Below are 20116 nucleotides of genomic sequence, written 5' to 3' on the forward strand. Positions count from 1 at the left end.
CCTCTGCAATTTTTCTCACCAGGAGGAGGGTTCCCTAATAAATCCCTGGTGCGTTGAATCCCGTGTGGTGTTTGCGTTCACAAGGCCGCAATGATCACAAGCGGGAAGTGCTTCGGGAACTGAGGGTTCATTTCAGTTTCACGGGAAAGCATGAGAGTGGAACTGTCATCTTGCAAAGTTCTAGATGTAAAACGCTTTTCCATTTGCCGCATGGTGTTCGGAGACGGGGCCGTGTCGACTACTGTTGCAGGGCTTAGGGGTTAGGCCAAGCCCTTGCTGGGAACCGGAGTACGCATTTGCTACCTCCCGAAACCCACCCAGTGGATCCGGAAGGTACTGCGCTCTTGTCTCCATGAGCATTCGAGGAAATCGGGCAGGGAGATGTGCTTTGGCCAAGGGCACGCCGACTCTAGGTCTGGGATTCGAACCCAGGTCTGTCCGACCATAACGCCCATCTCAGCGTTTGCTCTGAGGTGTTTCTTCACCGTCCATGTGCCGATGGACAGCCAACATCCGTCACGTCCGGGGGGCTCTGAGAGGAGGACACTTCCACCCAAACCCTGCTTACAGCCCCAGGAATGCTGCCGGTCAGCCTGGGATGTGAAGGTTTTTAGAGAAAAGAGGATTGCAAAGCCCCACACTAGGAGGCCAAGGGACCTGCCAGTGGTGACTGTCATAGCACCGTGGGTTCCCCCATGACCCTGCCTCGCCCTCCTCCGCACTCCCAGGGGACCACTGGCTTTCTCATGACCCCAAAAGGGAAAAGCAAGGAGGCCTGAGTTCATGGCTGGCTTTTCCACCACAGGCAGCCAGGCTGACATGTGTCCCAGTTACTGTCTGGGATTCTCCGAACCTGAGAGGCCTGTCATTGGAGGACGGCTACTAGCTGGAGGTGGGGCGACGGGGAGGAACCAGTTCTACTTACTCAGAAGGAGGGGGACAGGGGACGGAAGGCAGTGTGGCTTTTCCCTGGGGTTAGGGCTGGGGAGCTTGGATCACTTGTTTCTGTGTCTGGGGATCTCTGGTCGTGACGGCAGGTTGCACTTGCCACTGTCAGCTGGTGTCTGCTAAAGTGTTCCTGGTTTTTCTCTGTTTCTATTTTCTATCTTGACAGAAAAATTGTGATTTTCACACTGTCATGAAACCAGTGGTCCCTGACATATGTTTTGTAATCTGTGTGGCTGATTTCCCTGCACTTCTGGCAGTTCTATTGCATCTCTGACAGTTTTATAAAATTTTTCCTCTGGGAAGTTGAGAAGGGGGCGTGTGCCTTCCCCCTGCCCGTCCGCCCCAAAACTCCCCGGTTTCCCATGCTAACTTGTATTTGGAGAGGAAAGAACAGTAAGATTGCTTTTCTTGCTCTAACCCCATGTTAGCTGCCAGCCACCCCCTGGGAGGGAGGAGGGCCAAGTACACAACCTACAGATACAAGAAGGAGCCCTGAACATTGGAGAGTGGAGAGGACCACCGGACCAAGCCCTGTACACTCAGGAATCCGTAGGGGTCAAGATGCTTCATCCATGGGCTCCAAATTGATCTGATTCCCTCTGAGCATACCATCTCTTCCCTTTGTGACCCTCAATGCACTGTGCTCAGGGAGGGACAAGGGGTACACTGCTTTACCCTGATGCCTTGTGAAGTACGGGCATGACACTAGTGGGCGGGGCAGCAGCGAGTGTGTGTGTGTGTGTGTGTGTGTGTGTGTGTGGAGTTCAAGGTGTCATATCCATGCATGTCCACCCTTTGTAAGACACTGTGCCAGGTCCTGGGGTGATGGAGCTGTGGCCCCGGAGCTTAAGGTCTCCCCAGGGTGTATTTGGGTACATATGACCTGTGCTGTGGCCCGTCCCTGTGCTCGGAGAGCTCACACTGGGAGCACGTGTGTCCATGGGCATGCATGCGTGAGATGCTGGGTGCGTGTTTTCATTCGAACTCAGCTGGTGCCAAGGGGCAATGACTGTCTTCAGGAGAGCAGAGGAAAATTCTGCTGAGCCAGTGGTAGAAGGGGACACTGGTGGCAGGGAGGATGGAGGCCAGTGTCACCTCACTGTGAGCATTGCCTGCCCAAGGAGGCAGGGACCTGGTCATTCTGGCCCTGTCACCACCTTGCCTGGTGGCCTTAGGCAACCTCTTCTACAGTCTCCAAGGCCCCGACAAAAGAGGAGGAGGCGCTCAGCATTATTCTGGGGATTCTCCATGAAGCATATATAAGGTGGCCGTGAGACTGCCAAATAGCACCCCAGACGCCAGGAAAGCCTGCACCACATCTCAGCCTGCTCTCAAGGCATTATCTGGGGCCTCTCAATCGGCTTAGCCACTCTGATTTTCCTGTCTATGGGAAACGAGGCGTTGCCATGGCAACTGCCACATTACATGGTTCTGTACTGGCGATGCCTCTGAGATACAGAGCAGCTTCTCAAAGAGATACACTTTTCAACATGTCATGTAGAATTCTGTACTTGTTAGGGAAAATCGCATTTCCAGCAAAATGACATGCTTCTCCCGGGCTTGCCGACGTGTGGCTCACGCCTTTCTTAAACAAAGAATTTCATTCACTGCCTCTCTCCTGCCTCTCTGGCCTGCCACTGGCTACCCACCCCTCCCAAGTCCCAGTCCCCTTTACATAAAACATGAAGCTGGAGACCAGGAGCTGCGGGGAGGGCAGGGCTCAACTGGCCAGGGTGGAAGTGTGCAGAGCTGGCTTTCCCCTACAGCAGAGGGACTAGGAGGCCAGGTCCTGGTTGGGTGCCTTGGCCTCTGACTGAGAAGTCAGCCAGCAGGGAGGCGGGCTGGTCTGTCCTCTGATGTTCCTTGGCTGGCTTCCCAGTCACTGACCTGATTTCTCAGGGTAGCGTTTAGAAGTAAGGATCATGGACATTCCAGCCCTCCTCCTTGGTCAGTGCTACCAAAGGGCCTCAGCGAGGGGTTGGTGTCCCCTGTGGGTCACCCCGTGTGTTCAGCAGAACGGTGTGGGCTTATTCCCTGTGTAGCACTGCTCTGGGCATTGAGGGGGAGCCAGTGCATGAAGATGCGAAGTTTGTTGGGGACGATACCTGGCTTCAGCCCTGCCGTCCTTGGAGTCACCTTGGGTTCTACTTGTCACCTTGTGCTACTTCCCCCTCTTGGCCTCAGATATACCATCTGTCCAATGAGCAGGTCAGGCTGGATGCTCTTGGGAGATCCTGCTCTGAGAATCTGTCCCTTACACTCTGCTGGGGTTCCATACCCCGCCTCTCCTTGGAGTCCCGCTTAGAGGTTCCAGAGCCCCTCTCCCAGGTACCTTGACTGATACATTGGTGGCCAGGATATTGCAGGGACTATCCTGCATGTGACATGAGGATGAATCTCTACACGAGGACCTGGTTGCCTTTAGTCTAGGCTTGTGGGTTGGCATTGGACACTGGAGCAATTAAGAATTAGTATGGTTTGTGTCTGACACAGAGAAACCAGTCTTTTCCCTGGTCGAGGAGGGCAGCCTTACATGAAGAATTCAGGGTCCTCTCCCCTTGAAACCAGTGATGTTCAAAGTGTGGTCTGGTTGCAGAGATCAGTGCTGGTCTGCAAAGTGTTAACGGTTCACAAAGAAGGAAGGAGCTTGCACCAGAGTGTAAAGCAAATACAACACAAAGCACACGTTTATAAAATATTTGTGAAATATTTGAAGACTTTCTCAATGAAGGAAGCAGTGTGTTGACTTATGTTCTAGTGCAAGGTGGGAATCTCACTGCAGACAAGCCCCCTCTGAGTAGCACTCTTGACACCATCCCTCATCTGCCTCCCAGTGTGAGACAGGACCTGCCCCAGTGCTGTTTCAAGCCAATATCACCTGCATATTGGCTTCCAGGAGCCTCCCAGTGGGTCTCCTGCCTCTAGATTTACCCTCGTCCACCCCCATGCATCCTCCACCCTGAAGCTAGAATGAGTTTTCCAAAGTGCAGCCTTGGTCACGTCACTTTCCTGCCAAATACTTTCCAGTGGGTCTCTGTTACCCTTAGGGTCAAGCCCAAGTTCCTCCATGTAGGAAAAGCCTCCTGCACAACTTGGTCCCCTGCTGCCTCCTTCTCCTTGCCTCTCACCCACCTTGATTTTATCATCGAGTGATGGGATTTCTTTCAGTTCTCCAAATGTACTAAGTTTTCTCTCACTTCTTGGCCTTTTCCCCAACTGTTGCTCCCATCTGGAACCTTCTTCTCCCTACCTTTGGCCTGGCTAACTCCAGAGTCCTCTTCCTTCCTCATCAGAGAAGGATCTCTGAGCCTGTCCTCACCCAAGTGTCAGCCAGCCACCTGGATTAATTAGTTGGCGTCGGCTGGATGGCAGGGACTGCTTACTGCTCCCAGATATCCTTCCTTTCTTGCTCATCAGTGGCATCTCTCATTTTGGTTAAGCTGATGGTTACCTAGAATAAACATGGTCCCCAACCTCAGATGTAGCCATGTCACTAAATTCTAGCCAATAGGATATAAACAGAAGAGCTCTGGGAAGTGTTTTTTAAAGGATGGGTGCACCCCCTTCTTCCACCTCTCCTCTTCCTTCCTGCTAGCTGGAATGCAAATGTGATGCCTGGAGCTTGGGCAGCTATCTTTGATCCACGTGAGTTGTAGTCACAGGCTAAGAATGTCAGGGGAGCAAGAGAAAAGTTCCTTGGCTCTCTGATGACTTTAAGGCTTGTCTATCACTCTGGACTGCTTATCTTCAGATTTCTTTTATATGAAAGAGAAGTAAGTTTCTATCAGAGCTCATTCTAATTGATGCAGGTGCAAGTAACTGAATACCTGAAAGCAGGGAAGACTTTTTAGTTATCTCCTTTAACAAGAAATCTGGAGGGAGGAGCTTGCACGGTTTTTTCCGAAGCCTGGATCACTGTCTCTGCGATTCTCTTGGTCACAGGGTGGCTTCAGCAGCTCCAAACCTGGTGTCCTCACACAGCAGCAACGTCCCAGGCAGAAGGTTGAGGATGGGTTAAAAGGTGATAGGAGTGCTCCTCACACACCTGTCCCGTTACCTTGGAGGAAAACCCTTCCCAGAAGCACCCAAGCTGACTTCCCATGGCATCTCATTGGCCAGAACCCTAGATGCAAGGGAAGCTGGGACAGGGAGTCTGGAGTTTCAGCCTCTATAGTGGGAGGCAGGTGGAAATGGCTGATGGCTGGACAACCTCTGGGCACCGCTTTTCCGACACAGGGATCAACTGTCTGTTGGCTTCTCTCCAAAGCAGGAGCTCTGTGAAGACAGCGAGTGATACCAGGAGATATTACAGCAGAGCTGTTAGGATGGCAGTGTCTGGAACCCGACTACTGGGTTCAAATTCTGGCTCTTCTCCTCTGCCATGGCTGAATTAGTATCTCTGTGCTCCATTGTTAAACAGGGGATGACAATTCTTACCTGCCTCAGAAGGTTGTTTGAGGATTGAATGAGTTCCTGTGTGTGGAATGCTTAGAACGCTGGTTCTCAAACTTGGCTGTGCACTGGAGTCACGTGGTCAGTTTTTTAAATTACTGATGCCTGGGCCCACCTGCAGAGACTCAAGTCTAACTGGTCTGGGGTGTGGCTCGGGTACTGGGATTTTTAAAAGCCCTCTAGTTGATTTTAATGTATAGCAGAGAACAGTGCCTGGCACAGAGTAACTTCTAATAAATGTTATTACCTCTGATTACTTGGTTTATCATTGTGACTCTAGTCCCTAGTGTGAGGCGCAGCACACAGTGGGCCCTCACTAATTGTTTGTTGAATGAATGAATGAAAGTTTGGGGGAAGAGGAGGTGGTTGAGGTCACGTGGTCCAACCCACTGGCAGTGGGATGGCTACTCTGTTCATTCGGTATGGCCTCACTTGTAACATCTCCCGAGGGCTCCAGGACATCCCCTTTCCTCCTTCTCTAGCTCAGGCCCCCAAGGCTCCTCTCTCATTCACAGTCCACAGAGGGAGACTTGCGGACACACAGCAGCTTTGTGCCTGGGCTGCCTGGCCCTCCCATCCCTCATCTGGCCACCACCTTTGGTCACAGCTGCGGTGCCCCTGGGCATGCGCCATGGGTCTTAAAGGGGGTGCTGCCCATTTTTGGGGTACCATCCTGGCTGGGTGGTATGGATTTCTGCCGTAAACATGGCCCATCTGGGAGAAGCCCAGGTGCCACGTTTTGAACAGCTCTGAAAGTTAAAGCTCAGAAGGCTTTGAAATGCAAATATTTTGAAGGAAACATAAGGTAAACATGAGTGCTTATTTCCCCCTGATGAAAACAATATGCTGTTTGCTCTGAAATGTAAATAGGGCCTAGATCGCTTTTAAAGAAAGCCATGTCTCATATTTTTAGGTCCAGGGTAATATCATTCCTAAAAGTACATGCATCCGGCAGCCTTCCCACCCCGCCTGAATCCGCACTCCCTTTTTGGTCCTGGATGCCCCTCATTCCAGGCATTGCTATCTTCTCCCATAACTCTTCTAAATCACCCCCCCTCCTCCCCATCTGGAATGCCACACTCCCCCTCCTCAACCCTCTTCTAATTTTTCCAATACTCTCTGAGTGCTCGGGAGTTTCTTTTGGATAGAATTGAGGGAAAAAAATCTGTAGCCAAAGGCATTTCACTGACTTGAAAGAGATTTAATGGTGCATTGAGTTCTAATCAACTTTAATAAGTATTTAATGCAGGAAGAAGACTTTGCCCCTAGCCCTGAGGCTGCCGTGTGTGCTCACAGCCCCCTGTTGGCCACGGGAGAAAGGACCTTTGCTGGGGCCTCATGGTTTGGGTGGGTGCGGCCAGTGACAGCTGCAGAGAAATGAATAATTAGCAATTTCAGTCCCTGATAATGAGTAGCTCCATGATCCTTCTTGGAGCCATGAGGAGGAGCATCTATCTTATTAATGATCCCTTCAGACAGCCGCGGGCCCAGGCGCCCGGCTCCACTCCAATGGGGCTCTCGCATCTCATCTGTTTACTGATGAGCAGAGATGGAAGATGGCCATTTATCATCCCTCTTAGTAGGGGGACTGGGGCTTTCTGGGCTGGCAACACCCCTGGGGCTGATCTGGAGAGCCCCCACCCATGCCCCTGTTCCATTCATACTGAGCAGCCTTGCTCCACCCAGTAAAGGAAAACAGGGAGCACACCCTTCATTGGGTACCCTCCCTGTACCACACGTGCCAGGAGGTGCCTTTACCTACCGTGTTCTCTGTTCTTCCCTCCCTACCACTTGCCTTGGTTGCTATTATCATCACATTTGCGCAGAAACCTGCTAAAGTTCCAGGACCTTATCCAAGTTCACACAGCCATAAGCGCCAGTGCCAGGACTGTAATTTCTGTCTTTTTGGTGTGTCTTCCTGCTGCCCCATAATGTCCTAGGAATGAATTCAAGGAAATAGCAACTCTTTCTGGCTGGCTTTTCTCAAAGACAATGCCCAAGCCAAGAGTTGCAGTCTTACTGTCCACTGGCCTTATGTGGTTCACAGCTGTGAATCTGTTTGCCCCACACATTTCTTAATAACTATAAAATATCCACATAATATTTCAGATCTACTGAAAATTTGAAGAACCTGGACACACTAAATTTGTTGCCCCACACGGCTAGATCTCAGGGCCATTAGCTTTTTTAAGACAGTTTGCCACAGGCCTCACTGCTCCCTATTGTCCCATGCTTTGCCTAGTTTGCTAATTTATATTATCTGTCTGTCCTCATAAGTGTTTGAGTTTGTCATTTAGATTTGTGATTTTCAAATCTTATTTTATCAGCAGATCCTTTTTCTCAAACTATAAAGCAGGTGATAGGGAATCTCATGGTTAAGGTCGGTGTGGACTTGGGATTCCCCTCACTTGAACTCTACCTCCCATCCCAGTAGTCCTTTGAAATTTGTGGAAAGCCCACAGAACATGGTTTACAAATGGTTTTCACGGAGAACAAATAAGTGGCAAAATCCTATGGACCCCAGAAATTTAACAGAAGATGCCCTGCCTGGAACCAACACCTTGGAGGTCAAGACCAGCAGAGTTTGAGAAGCCCTTAGAGGCTCCAGGGGAAGCCTAGAGAGGACAACTGACTTGCTCATGCACACACAGAAAATGAGTATCTGAGTCAGTGCTTAAGCCCGTGGTTTGCATCTTCTCATCACTTCTACATTTTTTCCTAGAAGAACCCAAAGTGTGAAGCTTCTGATGTGTGTCCAAGCAACACCCTGAGCCTCAGCCTCACTCAGCCCTCTATCTCCCATCTTGGAATCACAAACTTTTTGGAAATTGAAGACTGACTCCCACTCACCAAGCAAACAGAGCTTGTTGCTGGGGATGGTGTCTCCTAAACTGTGGTTTGACCCAAATTTGGAGCGTCTTTAAAATGTGGAGCATCTTCCTGGCATGTTTATGTACCTGGTGGTAATTAAAAAATTAATTTCATGTGAAATGTGTACACATAGACATATAAAACAGAAAGAATGCAACATTAACCGGAGTCTTCACCATAAAACATGAGACTTGAAAGGGATTTGGGGGTTATAATGTTGGCTTGGATAACATCTCCTGGTGTTCTGGGTCAGGGGTCATCAAACTTTTTCTATAAAGGAAGAGGTAGCTATTTCAGGCTCAGCAGGCTGTCCAGTCTCTGTTGCAGCTGCTCAACACTGCTTTTGTAACTTGAAAGCAGCCATGGACAACATGGAAAGGAATGGGTATGGCTGTGTTCCAATAAAAGTTTTTTTACAAAAATAGGTGGTGGGCTGGACTTGGTTCAGGGGCCAGAGTTGCTGAGCCCTGCTCTCAGTCTGTGTGGGCACTCTGCTTTGTCTTTAGAGGTTCCTTAGTAAAAAAGTCTGAGAGCAGTGTGTGTGGGGGTGAAGGTGGAACTTTCCAACACCAACTCTCTGACACCAACTGGGTATATCATAATTCAATTCCATTTTGATACAAACTGTCTAGAGTTAGCACAGACTCCAGAAGTTAAAGGCTTAGAGTCTCACAAGACTGCCCCCCGCGCCCTCCCCCCCCCACCCCCCCCGTTCAAGTTTGCTAGAATGATTTGGAGAACTCAGGAGAACCCTATCCTTATAATTTTATTATAAAGGATATAAATGAACAGCGAGATAAAGAGTCACAGGGGCAAGGTCTTTGGTGGGGAGTTTGCAGGCTTTTATACCCTCTCTCCCAGGAATCCCAGTGTACCACCCTCCCAGCACATGGATGTGTTCACCAGTCTGGAAGTTCCGTGAGCCTTGTTGTTTTTGTTTTTTTATTTTATTTTTAAATTAATTAATTAATTTATATTTTGCCTGCATTGGGTCTTCATAGCTGTGCGTGGGCTTTCTCTAGTTGCAGAGAGCGGGGGCTACTCTTCGTTGCGGTGCGCGGGCTTCTCATTGCGGTGGCTTCTCTTGTTGTGGAGCACGGGCTCTAGGCGCGCGGGCTTAAGTAGTTGTGGCACGTGGGCTCAGTAGCTGTGGCTCGCGGGCTCTAGAGTGCAGGCTCAGTAGTTGTGGCGCACGGGCTTAGTTGCTCCGTGGCATGTGGAATCTTCCCGGACCAGGGATTGAAGCCGTGTCCCCTGCATTGGCAGGAGGATTCTTAACCACTGCACCACCAGGGAAGTCCCTGTTTTTGTTTCTTTAAATTTTCATTTCCATAAACGTTTGTTTGTTTATTTATTTAATTTATTTTAAAAAATTTTATTGAAGTATAGTTGATTTACAATGTTGTGTTAGTTTCAGATGTACAGCAGAGTGAATCAGTTATACATATATCCACTCTTTTTTAGATTCTTTTCCCATATAGGCCATTACAGAGTATTGAGTAGAGTTCCCTGTGCTATACAGTAGTTACTTATCAGTTACCTATTTTATATATAGTAGTGTGTATATGTCAATCCCAGTCTCCCAATTTATCCCTCCCGCCACTTATCCCCTGGTAACTGTAAGTTTGTTTTCTATGTCTGTTGAGTCTGTTTTGTAAATAAGTTCATTTGCCATATCCTATGATATTTGTCTTTGTCTGACTTACTTCACTCAGTATGACAATCTCTAGGTCTATCCATGTTGCTGCAAATGGCATTATTTCATTCTTTTTTTTGGCTGAGTAATATTCCATTGTATATATGTACCACATCTTCTTGATCCATTCTTCTGTCAGTGGACATTTAGGTTGCTTCCATGTCCTGGCTATTGTAAGTCATGCTGCAATGAACATTGGGGTGCATGTATCTTTTCAAATTACGGTTTTCTCCGGGTATATGCCCAGGAATGGGGCTGCTGGATCATATGGTAACTCTATTTTTAGTATTTTAAGAAACATCCATATTGTTCTCCATAGTGGCTATACCAATTTACATTCCCACCAACAGTGTAGGAGGGTTCCCTTTTCTCCACACCCTCTCTAGTATTTACTGTTTGTATATATATATATATATTTTTTTTTTGTGTGTGTGTGTGTGGTACGCAGGCCTCTCACTGCTGTGGCCTCTCCCATTGCGGGGCACAGGCTCCGGACGCACAGGCTCAGCGGCCATGGCTCACGGGCCCAGCCGCTCCGCGGCATGTGGGATCTTCCCAGACTGGGGTACGAACCCATGTCCCCTGCATCGGCAGGCGGACTCTCAACCACTGAGCCACCAGGGAAGCCCCTGTTTGTAGATCTTTTGATGATGGCCATTCTGACCCGTGTGAGGTGATACCTCACTGTAGTTTTGACTTGCATTTATCTAACAGTTAGTGATGTTGAGCATCTTTTCATGTGCTTTTTGGCCATCTGTGTGTCTTCTGTTGTTTTTGATTTTATCTGGGGTTTTATTAGGTCAGCATGATTGATTCCATCATTGGCTAGGTGATTGAACACAACGTCCAGCCCCCCCTCTCCCCTCCCTGGAGGTTGGGGGGTAGGGCTGAAAGTTCCATCCCTGTAGTTACATGCTTGGTATTTCTGGTGTGGCCAGTCCCTCCTTGGAAATGATCTAGGAGCCCACAAGGATTCATCTCATTAGCATAAACTCAGGTATCACTGAAAGGGTGCTCATCCATTTTGTTATTTGGTGAATAACAAAAGATACTCCTCTCATTCAGAAAAGCTAAGAGCTTTTGCAGCTCTGTGTCAGGAATGGGGGACAAAGACCAAATATATATATATGTTTTTTTTTCTTTTTTTAAAATTATACAACAATTGGCAAATGAGTTTCAATTCATTTCCTGAATCCCATTGATTGGTCATACCTACTCTGAGAGCAGTGTTATAGATACTGAGGCTGGGTCCAAGTTCACTGGAAAAGACATCCATTGGTGATGTCTGCTGCAGGTGATATAGGGGCCTCAGCAGCATGTGTGCCATGTACTGGCGATTCCTAAAGAAGGGAGCTCTCTTTATCTGGCATCTGTTTTCCAATTAGGATCTTCTTATCTTTTTGAATTTTGCCCTCTAACCTGTGATCAAGGTACATAACTTCTCCAAGGGTCTATGCTAAGATCAGCTTATACTAACTGCTGGAGGAGAAGGTGGGAGAAAAGGATCCAGTAAAAAGAAACTTATTTTCCTGGCCAGATTTTAAGTTTCAGGAGAGCAGGTATTCTAGTCACCGTGTGTAGGAACTCAGAGGTAAGGACTGTCAGGACTGTGGCCCGGTCTAGCCTTTAATTACGTGCAGAGTTCAGGAGGAAAGAAGGTGGGGCATCGGAAGTCAGCGAGAGAGAGCAGTGAGCAGCTTCCTGAGGTGGGGAGGGCCCATCAGGCGCCTGGGCGATAGGCAGCATGCAGCGGGTGGAGGGCAGAGGGGAAGGCATATCAGGAAGCAGAGTGTCGAGTGGGGCATAAGCGTGTGACTGAGGAGAGTGAGGACGTGGAGCTGAGTGCCGGGTCTGGTACCTGACCCTGGGGGGCCTGGGTATCTGGGTAGAGCCAGTAGCAGTGGGAGCCATTGTTGTCCCCGAGCAGGAGACTGACATGGGAAAATCTGTATTTTAGTCAGCCAAGTTGAGCAGGACAAAGGAGGCAGTGTTGCTATTTGTGGCAGCCTGGTAACTGCAAGAAAGGGGACCCTCTCCAGGTGCACACCCTGGCCCAGGGGGTCGGGGAAGCTGATCACTTACCTTCCTACTCCCACTTACCAAGCAGTCATTCAAGTCCCGAGAAATGGAGTCCTTGGAAAACCTGGAAGCATCTGCAGGAGTCTAGTGGTGGGAGCAAGGAGAACAAAGACTTCTGGAAGGTGGAGGATGCTTAGGAGAAGGGGGATGGATGTCCCAGATGCAGTGAGCAGAGGGTTCCCAGGTTTCCTTGTTGGGGCTGATACGTGTAGCTCCGTGGAGCTGAGCTGAACTAGGAGCTTTGGAGTCCATGTGGCTGATCCGGAACTGATGTTCTGATTGGGGTTTTTCACCACAATTGATGAGGGAAGCAGCTGCTGATAACATTTTTGCACGTGACCCACATGAACCTGTACTTGTTTAACGGATGAGGACATCAAGGTGGAGAGAACTTAAGTGACCTGCCCTAGCTAGTAAGTGGCAGAGTTCTGTTTTAAACTTAGCTCTTTGTCTCTAGGTTCAGTGAACTTTTTAACGTAACCGGCTAATTCTGTTATTAGATACCGGAGACCAGGAGACTGCAAGGGAGGTGAATGGCTTTGCAAGTGACTCTCTAGAAATCTTTTCTCTGATTCAGCTTCTGGACTATAGTGGACAACTACTGCATCATCCACCAGTGTCTGCTCCCTTTATTTGGGACACCTCCCTTCTTGTAAGCATTCTCCAACTTCTGGAAGTTTCTATTCTCTTTGCTCCCGCCACTAGACTCCTGTAGATGCTGCTGTGTTTGTAGAGGACTCAGTTTCTCTGGCATGGGCATTGCACCCACACTGGGCCTATCAGAGTCTCTGCCTGGGATTTTTCAGGATGGAACTGGAAAGAAGTCTCCAGTGCAGTCTCTTGATGGTAAAAGCCAGGAGGACTCAGCCTCGGGGTTTTGAGCCATGTTGAGGAGAGAGAATGAAGCCTTGTGCAGAGAGAGGTAGAGGTGGGAGGTGGAGAGAGAAGGTTCTGGTCCAGTTTGGGTTCCCGTTGTTCTGAGGTCCGGCTGGGTCCTGCCTTTTTTCAGTTTTGTCATCAGTCTTCTTTTGGATTCTGTGAGAGAGTTAATTCCCCTTCTGGTTTCAGCTGGTTCAGGCTGGGTTTCTGTCACTGGCAGCACGAGTCCTGACTGACATGTGGTTCACGAGGGAGCACTTGCCATCATACAGGAATGAAATATTTACAGGGCTCGCTCTGTGTGCCTGGCATTCCTCACAGCTGCAAGGGCATGGGGCAGGGGGCAGGGAGGCTCTGTTCAGAGATTTGGGGTGCAGACAGGAGCCATCTGGAGAGGATAGGTTTGTACGAGCTTATCATAGACTCTCAGAGATGTGAAGGGACCCCCAGATGTCACCTAGCTCTGTGTCTGGGGTTGGACCCTAAAAGCTGATTCTGATTCCAGCATCTCTGTCTTTACTGTGGAGGGTGAACAGGAATATCTCCAGATCGCAGGGAAGGGAGTTTCTGGCCCCCTGAGCCAGAGCAGGGTCAACTGACTCTGTGTTCATGGATCAGTCCCAAGTACAGAGTACAGTGCCTGGCACACAGGAGACGCTATAATGTGAGCTGAATGCGTGAATGCTTGACTCTTCTGAGCTCACTCTTGGCCCAAAGCTGTGGGGAAGGATGCTGCCTTTCACAGGCATCCTAGCGATCTTGGCTTCGGTGCTATGTTTCTTCCCAAAGCTTTCTCAAGCCCCTCTCCCCCGCCCCCCCCGCTACACACACACACACACACTCAGGAGGAGACACATAGGAGGAGGGTCAAGACCCCAAGTCCCAAGAGTGACTCCTCCCTACCACTGAGCCAAGTCTATAGTTCAAATGAAGTCTCTGTTGGTATCTTAATCCTGCCCTTTAGTCTATCTGTCTGTCTGTTTCCCTCTCTGCAGCAGTGAATGTACTCCATCCTCCCACCCCCAAAGTATATGCAAAACCAATACTGTCTTCCAGGCTCTCAGCAAATGTTTGCTGAGCGAATGTGGAGTGAATGAGATTAAATGGATACGCTTATCTTGCTCTAGTCTCAGTGAGATGATTCACTTTTAAAGAGCTCAGCAACTCATAGGGGAGACGACAGCTCAGGGACTGGAATGAAGGATGTATCAAAGCGCTGGAACAGATGAAGGCTCAGGGTGCTGTGGGCACTCCAGGGAGGGACTGCACTCAGAGGCTGGAAGAGACTTTCCAGAAGGAGAAGTACCTTCGTACTGGGCTTGGAGGGGGTGAATAAGAGTACATCTGGTCAGGGGCTTCCCTGGTGGCGCAGTGGTTGAGAATCTGCCTGCCAATGCAGGGGACACGGGTTCAAGACCTGGTCTGGGAAGGTCCCACATGCCACGGAGCAACTAGGCCCGTGAGCCACAACTACTGAGCCTGCGCATCTGGAGCCTGTGCCCCGCAACAGGAGAGGCCACGACAGTGAAAGGCCCGCACGCCGCAATGAAGAGTAGTCCCCGCTTGCTGCAACTAGAGAAAGCCCTCTCACAGAAATGAAGACCCAACACAGCCAAAAAAAAAAAAATTTATATTAAAAAAAAAAACAGTACATCTGGTCAAGAAGCAGGTGTATCTGTCAGGATGCTTTTAGATTTACAAGCGACAGAAAAAAATTTTGTTATCTTAAACAGAGGCAGTTCAGGCTTCAGGGCTGGTTCATTCAGCATCTCTGTCGTGTCACCTGGGACTCAGGTTATTTCTCTCTCTCCACACTGTCATCCACTGTGTTGGTTTCAGTCCATAGTCAAAAGATGGCTGTGAGCAACTTTGGAGGCTGTGTGTGTTCTTGTTCTGGTCTAGTGGGAGAGGGAGAAATAACTCCCCCAAGCATGGGTTGTAACTCATTTGGGGCAACTTCAGAGATGAACCTGCCCTGGACCAGTGAGTCACCATGGCGATCCCCTGTGTTAACTGGCTTAGACTACTAGGACCCATGCCTGGGGAGAATGAGCTCCACGTCCCTTGAGCCACTGGACTTTGTGAAAAGGACAGGATACTAGCACCAAATTGAGGCTAGGAGGAATGGGGGATGGGTAGGCAATGAAGAGAGCCCACACAGGGGGTGGGTGGTTGGGAGGGGAAGATGCATGGGCAGGCCTTTTTGGCTGGGGAAACCATCGATGCCGAGTTATGGTGTTGGGAATGGGCATCCTGTTTGGGGGTGGCAGGAGCCAGGTGGGTGGGGGGTAGCTAGAGAGGGGGCTGAGCGGCAGCCGTCCAATGATGGCAGAGTCTGAATGCCCTGGCCCTGTGGGGAGTGGGCTCTCCCCGGGACGGTGGGTTTCTGTTACCAGGAGGAGGGGAAACGGGAAGCGTGCGGGGCAGGCCCACACCACCCCACCTCCATTCACTCCATAATGTTATTCCTGGAATCGCCATCTGCGCTGGGTTGGGATCTGCTGGCTTGGCCAAGGAGGAGACCTGCATTTCCCAGAATCCCCTTCTCTGTGGGCTTCTGAGTTAGGGTTGGCCAAAAGTAGAATTGTGTGAGATTTGGAAGGTGGAAGCGAAGAAGAATTCATCCTTCTCAGCAGGTTGTGGTGGTCAGACACGATGACAGACAGACCCAGATACGTCAAACAGGTGCCAGCTTCCCGTTCATGTGTCTGACACCGGCCTTGCCAGTGGGGTCGTCGGCGGCCCCGAGCCCCCCACCCAGTGCTGGGCAGAAGATCCCCCAGAGGCGGCAGCCTGTCTGTGAGCTCCCCGTTCAGTAGCCGGATGCGCTGTGGTTTCCCGCCAGCACCCACTTGTGCCAGTGCTTTGGGGTACAGAAGCCTCCCTCGGGTCCTCTCCCAGATTTTCACCTGTCCAGCTGCACCCATGACTAGGTAAGCCCCTCTGTGAATGGGGCTAAACATAGGACTTGGCCCTGAGTGTTGGAGGAGCTCATGTGTTAACAAGGCAGCACACTTAGGACCCTGCCCAGCATAGAGTGGGAGCCACGAAGTGTGAGTGGTTGCTGTGAGCACCTCCTTTTCTGGTCCAGGCACCGGCCAGCTGTATGCACAGGTATTAATTCATTTCATCTCTCCCTCAATCCTATGAGAGTGGTACTGCAATTAACCCCACTTACAGAGTCACAGAGAGGCTATTAGGTTGGAAAACATGAAATTGCTACTTTTGTAGGCCAAACATTGTTCTGTATCAGCAAATGCATGTGGCTCCCACCTGGTACGGCTGTGGGTCTCACAGCTGGGCAACGTGCCTGAGCTGTGCAGCCTGCACATTTACTGAGCGCCTACTGTGTGCTGGAGAGACTGCACCTCCATTACAGCACTTACAGCATCACAGCAGGGCTGTTCATACTATACGTGCTGTGTGCACATGGAAGAGGGAGCCACGGGCTATTTTAAATACCTTTCCCCCAAACCTTAGCTCACTCCTTCAGTATCCAGTTTAGATACCCCTCCTCCATGAAGCCTTCCTTGACTTCCCCAACAGAGACATCCACTCGTGTAAGGGCGCAGAGGCAGGAAAGGGCCCTGCTCATTGGGAGACAATGTAGGAGGTTTGTGTGGCCAGGGTGTCGAATGCACTCTGGGGAGAGGCTGGAAAGGGAGCTGAGTGGTGGGGGATAGGCCTCAGAGGCCCGGCAAGTTTGGCTCCATCGTTGTGGTGAGAACGAGGTGCCAGGGCCAGCCCTGCTTACCCCTGCAATGGCCCCGAATCTGCTCCCTTTATCTTTGTCTGCTCATGGTCCTGCGGGGAGGCTACTCTTTGTGGAGGGCACGTCACAGGCACCTGAAATGGCCCAGGAGATGGGAGAGTTTCTGAGCCTGGTTGGCATCATGGCAGGACTCTCCTGTTCATGCCCACAGGCCCCGGAAGGGTGACTGAGGCCCTTGGCCTCTGCTCTGGGAGTCTCAGGCAGCCCCAACTCCCACTCCCCACTTTCCTGAACGCGCACCCACAGCTTCATTCCAGCAAGTGCCATCTCAGCCCAGGCCTGATGCTGCTTGACTCAGCTTCCTTTTTATCTCTGGCCCTCAAGACACCCTCGCTGCCCTTGGCGTGTCCTGCCCATCCCTGTGTCTATCCTGCGCTCCTTGTCTGGGGTGGGGGAATCAGACAGCCTGGATCAGAAGCAGGCTCTCCCTGGGCCTTGCCTGGGACTGTCTGGGATGCCCCTTACCCTTCTGTGTGCTTCAGAGCTCAGGCTCTGAGCCTAGGCTGCCTGGTAGGAGCCCTGCTCTGCCCCCACCCCCAACCAGTTTCTTGTCTGTAAAGTGGGCTTACAGATAGCACCTACCTCGGAGGCAGTGTGTGCCGGTAAACACTTAACAGCCAGCTCTCCAGGTGTAGTTCCAGCCCGAAAGTTGGTTGGCACTTTTGTTTACAGTAATGGGTAAGGTGAAAGTGAAACAGTGAAAGGTATATACAAACTTCACTCATCCTTCAAAGACCTGAGGGACCTCTTTGATGAATCGGATGGTCATTTTTGAATATAGAAAAATATTTCCTCTTTTTTTGGGTGCTAGTCACAAAGCAACAGCTGCAGACTCAGGCACACCTTTAAGTTTCATTTGCATGATTAATATTTTCTCTATCACTTTCTTAAGTCTAGGAAATCAACAAAGAAAATAATCAACTCCTGATTTGCAGCCCTTAACGATTTCCGTGTGACGTCACCTAAAGCAGAATTGGGAAGAGAGACTTGATAGCCACCATTATATAGTATTTCCACCCCACAGATATAATACAATAACCTCGAAAAGCATAGATAACAATAAAATGTAGTAAGATAATTGGGAAATGATGGGTTTTGAATTTGTGTAATTTAATTTTTAAATAATAGCTGTATTTAATACACATCCTGTATTATTCCTGGAAATGTAACAACTGGCTCTTAGAAGCTGATATGAGTTGGCTCAGTATGCCACTCTAGGGTTATTGTGGGGAAGAAATAATTTAGTATTTTGAAAATGCTCAGAATACCCTGGGACACTCCTGTCCTCAGACCTGGACAAGCTTGGCTCCTGCCCAGGCCCCATGCTCTGCAGTGTCTTCCTTGAAGTTTTCAGGAAATGTACGGTGACCCTGGTCCCAATTTCTCCACCTGGGACTCTCCCCACGTCAGGTAGGTTAGGTAGGCTGCAGGACTCAGGCCTATGAGGCTGACCAGAGCCTAATTTTGGGAGGGCCATCTGTCGAGTGGATTACCTACATTGGCCAGCATGGTATTTCTTTTCTATTTTAATTTTTTAATAGCAGTGTTATTAAGATATAGTTCACATACCATATAGTCACCCATTTAAAGTGTGTAATTCAGTGGTTTTTAGTATTAATTCAGAGTTGTGCAACCACTACCAGAATAAATTTCAGGACATTTCCATCTCCCCAAATGAAATCCTGTACTGTTTAGCTGTCATCCTCCAATTTCTCCTATCTCCCCCAGCCCTAATCAACCACTAATCTATGTTCTGTCCATAGAGTTGCCTGTTGTGGGCATTTCATATTGAATGGAATCATATAACATGGGGTCTTTTGTGACTTACTTGTCACTTAGCATAATATTTTCAAGGTTCATCCATGTGGTAGTATGTATCAGTACTCCATTCTTTTTTATGGCTAAATAATATTCCATTGTGGGGAAATGTCTCATTTTGTTTATCCATTCCTCCATAGATGGACCTCTGTGTTGTTTTCACCTTTTGGCTATTATGAAGAATATTTCTGTGAACACTTGTGTACATATGTCTATGGACATATATTTTTATTGCTCTCGTGTATATACCTAGGAGTGGAATTGTTGGGTCATATGGTAACTCTATGTTTAATCATTTGAGGAACTGTCAGACTCTTTTCCTAAGTGGCCATTTGGAAAATGTCCCATTTTCCTTTCTTGCCAGTAGTGTATTAGGGTTCTAATTTTCTACATACTCAGTGACACTTGTTATTATCTGATTTTTGATTCTAGCCATCCTAATGGGTGTGAAGATCTCTTTCATTGTGGTTTTGATCTACATTTCCCTAATGGCTAATGATATTGAGTATCTCTTCATATGTTTCTTGGCCGCTTTATGCCTTCTTTGGAGGAATGTCTATTCAGATCCTTTGCTCATTTTAAATTATTTTTCATTTTATTATTGAGTTATAAGAGTTCTTTATGTATTCTACATACAAGTCCATTATCAGATATATGATTTGCAAATATTTCCTCCTATAGGGTGGGTTGTCTTTTCGGTTTCTCGATGGTGTCATTTAAAACAGAAAAGTTTTCAATTTTGATGAAGTCCAATTTTTAATTTTTTCTATTGTTGTTTGTGTTTCGGGGGTCACATCTAAGAAACCATTGTCCAATCCAAGATCACAAAAATTTATCCGTATGTTTTCTTCAAAGAGTTTTATAGTATTAGCTCTTACATTTGGGGTTTTGGTCCACTTTTAGTTAATTTTTGTTTATGGTGTGAGGTAGGGATCCAATTTCGTTCTTCTGCATGTTGTCCCAGCACCATTTTGTTGAAAAGACTGTTCTTTCTTCTTTGAGTTATTTTGGCATGCTTGTTAAAAATGAGTTAACTATAAATGTGAGGGTTTATTTCTGGATTCTCAATTCTAATCCACTAATTTATATGATTATCCTATACCAGTACCATACTGTCTTGATTATTGTAATTTTGAAGTAAGTTTTGAAATTGGGAAGAATGATTCCTCCAACTTTCTTCTTCTTTTTCAAGATTGTTTTCGCTATGCTGGGTCCCTTGAATTTCCATATGAATTTGAGGATCAGCTTATCCATTTCTGCAAAGAAGCCAGTTTGAATTTCGATAGGAATCTCATTGAATCTGTAGATCAATTTGAGGAATGTTTCCATGTTAACAATATTAAGTGTTCTGATCTATGAACATGTGATGTCTTTCCATTTATTTAGAGCTTTAATTTCCTTCAACAATGTTTTGTAGTTTTGAGAGTATAAGTTTTATATTTCTTTTGTTAAATGTATTCCTAAGTATTCCTTTTGACACTATTGCAAAATAGTGTCACATGGAATTGTTTTCTTAGTTTCATCTTCAGATTCTTCATTACACGGTATTTCTTTTGTGGGATTACATGACGATTGGGTCATCAGAATGGTGCTGACACACT

This window comes from Phocoena sinus, chromosome 16 (assembly GCF_008692025.1).
Source record: "Phocoena sinus isolate mPhoSin1 chromosome 16, mPhoSin1.pri, whole genome shotgun sequence".
NCBI lineage: Eukaryota > Metazoa > Chordata > Mammalia > Artiodactyla > Phocoenidae > Phocoena > Phocoena sinus.